The sequence below is a fragment of the Coregonus lavaretus genome (assembly GCF_964263955.1).
Source record: "Coregonus lavaretus genome assembly, contig: HAP1_SCAFFOLD_2513, whole genome shotgun sequence".
Lineage (NCBI taxonomy): Eukaryota > Metazoa > Chordata > Actinopteri > Salmoniformes > Salmonidae > Coregonus > Coregonus lavaretus.
Window position 1 is genome coordinate 2650 of NW_028157869.1, and position 2853 is coordinate 5502.

A 2853-nucleotide genomic window follows, 5' to 3' on the forward strand; every position below is an offset into this window, starting at 1 on the left:
TCTTTTTCCTACTTTACTACCGTTAAAGCAACACTGCTCTCTAGTGGTGCTAGTGGAACACAGCTATAGTTTCATTCAGATGTGTTACAGTTGATTAGGAACCCGCTGTCCCGTCCATCATGATTATCCCAATAGATAATGACAATCTAATTCATTACCCTCCATGACTGGACTGTCTGATAGAGTCCAGATCTGGTTGCAAAGAAGCAGTGGAATCAAATTTAGTCACAACTCCCAATGAGAGAGACTGATGCTTTTTTATTCAAAGTTAATCACAGTTGATTATTCCAAATGTATTTAATATAGTACATATGTATTACTCTGTGAGTCCCATGAGAGTTGACCACGGTATCAGTCACTACTGGCTCTTGTTATAGACTGAACATAGAGGTCTGGGCCTTTATGGCACAGGAGTCACCGTATGGTTTAATTCCCAACTTCCTCTCTGGCTGTTTCCCCCTCTGTCACTACACTGGCACTTTGTGATGGCACGTCTGCACTGTTTGTCCAATCAGGATGAAGAGCAGTGCAGCCAGCAGGAAGAAGAAGACGGAGACGGGAGCAAACAGGAAGGAGAGGCCGTAGTGGACGCTGAGGTGGTAGACTGTTGGACATTGAGAGGAGTGTTGTCGCTGGGCAGCATAGCCCTCCAGAAAGTCCAGTACTTGGGTCCAGACTACATACATAATTACTACAACTAGGAGACATAGGCCTGGAGAGAGGAGAGGGGGAGGGGGGAGAGAGAGGGAGAGGGGGAGGGTGAGGGGGGAGAGAGAGGGGGAGGAAGAGGGGGGAGGGGGGGGGGATAGGGAAACATTTAAACTCAGTTAAACTTCATAGAACTTAAATGTGTCTCCTGATTTAACTTTGAGCTTCATGTAAAGTTGAGTGGACCCAACCATGGCTAGCAACTCATGATGGTCCTGTTCCCCTGCTCTGATCAGACGATGCATACATCAACCAACGGTTGCATGCCACGTCATCAACTGTGCCGCCGGGCACCAGATTGCTATAACATATGATGTGGTTAGCTGATACGTAAAAAGACCTATCCAGGCGTTGTAAGATCTGGCATGCGTCAGCAGTGGAAAACCACCGATAACTCACCTCCAGTGAGCAAGAGTGCCCCGCCTACTTTGTAGAGCCTGTGGCTGGCCAATGGAGAGGCACAGATGATGACAAACCCACCAATCATAACATTGACCACACCCACTAGAAGGAAGACGCTCCAGAAGGCCCTGTAAACTGCAGCGTCTGGTGCCTGGTAATCCGTGGTTGGCTCAGAAGCAGAAAATGGGAATAGGTAGGTGGGCACACAGGTCTTTTGGTGTGGTTGATTGGCTTTGGGGAAAAAACCATTGTACTTTTATATTACAGTTCAGGTCATTCTTGGCATGCATCAATTAATATTGTCCGCTACAATATTTATATTTCATAAATCTGTGAAAATACCTCTCCTACTTACTGATCCAGAAGTGCCACACTGTGTCCTCCTCTCTCCTTCCCCTGAAGGAGCACCTCCAGAAGAGGCCCTGGTGGAAGAATGTCACAGTGTCCTGATCCTCCATCTCCTCCTTCCCAGGTCTGAAGGCCCCAGCCTCCCAGGCCTCTGAGGCCCCCCCAGGGCCACAGGTCTCCAAAGCCAGCAGCCAGTAGTCTGTCCCAAAGGAGAGCATCAGGGACAGGGCCCCCAAGCCCCCGAAGAACCCAGCTAGGAAGAGGAGCACACTCAACCTCTCAGCAGGAGACATGCCACTAGTGAGGCCTGTCTGTCTGTCTGTCTGTCTGTCTGTCTGTCTGTCTGTCTGTCTGTCTGTCTGTCTGTCTGTCTGTCTGTCTGTCTGTCTGTCTGTCTGTCTGTCTGTCTGTCGGTCAGTCTGTCTGTCTGTCGGTCAGTCTGTCTGTCTGTCTGTCTGTCAGTCGGTCAGTCTACCAGTGTGTCGGGTGGTCGCTCGGTCTGTCCGTCGTACTATCCTGCGTACTGTAGCAGACCTATCCCTGATTTCCATTAGTAGATCCTCACATACTTTGTCATAGGGGTGTGGCCAGGGGCAGAGCAAATTTAACCGTCCAATGACCATCCAATCGGAAGTATCGTGTTTGACATGGAGGCTTCTAAACAGGAGCTGGTTATTTATGCTCCCTGTATTCCCCAGCAACTCCCACTCACCAATCAGATGTTGTGGAGAGACCTGTGTGTGTGTGTGTGTGTGTGTGTGTGTGTGAGAGAGAGAGAGAGAGAGAGAGAGAGAGAGAGAGAGAGAGAGAGAGAGAGAGAGAGAGAGAGAGAGAGAGAGAGAGAGATGGTATAGAAATAAACACTGTCGTCATGAGTGTGAGACGTCCAGTGATACTGTTACAATGTTTTTATACACATAGAAATAGAAGGGGGTGTGTTGAAGTCAAAAGTGAAACGTCTACCGTCTGGCATTCAGACCTCTGATGGAATCCTTTATCTGAGTTTTGTAGCAACTGCTTTTGTCCCCACAATTCAACAAAAATGAATAAATGTCTTATAAAGCCTTCATTTTTCAAAATAGAAAAAAACATGATGGAGATACATTTACAGTGCATACTGTATACAGTATTCAGCAAGTATTCACACCCTTTGATTTATTCCACATTTTGTTGTGTTATAGCCTGAATTCAAAATGGATTCAATCGATTTTTTTTCTCACACAGTACCCCATAATGACAAAGTAACATGTTTTTAGAAATTCTTGCACATTTATTGAAAATGAATTACAGAAATATCAAATGTACGTAAGTATTCACACTCCTGAGTCAATACATGTTAGAAACACCTTTGGCAGTGATTACAGCTGTATTTCTGGGTAAGAGCTTTGCACACCT

At 46.5% G+C, this 2853-nt stretch overlaps 1 pseudogene across 1 annotated transcript; it reads right to left on the reverse strand.

Annotated features, from left to right (window-relative positions):
- Nucleotides 1-511: 511 nt before the first annotated feature.
- Nucleotides 512-1751, reverse strand: LOC311124792 (transmembrane protein 182-like; annotated as a pseudogene). Its single transcript has 3 exons — nt 1466-1751; nt 1108-1341; nt 512-712 (listed from the first exon to the last, which is right to left on the reverse strand). The product of its transcript is annotated as a transmembrane protein 182-like (transcript).
- Between the last annotated feature and the right edge of the window lie 1102 nt (nt 1752-2853).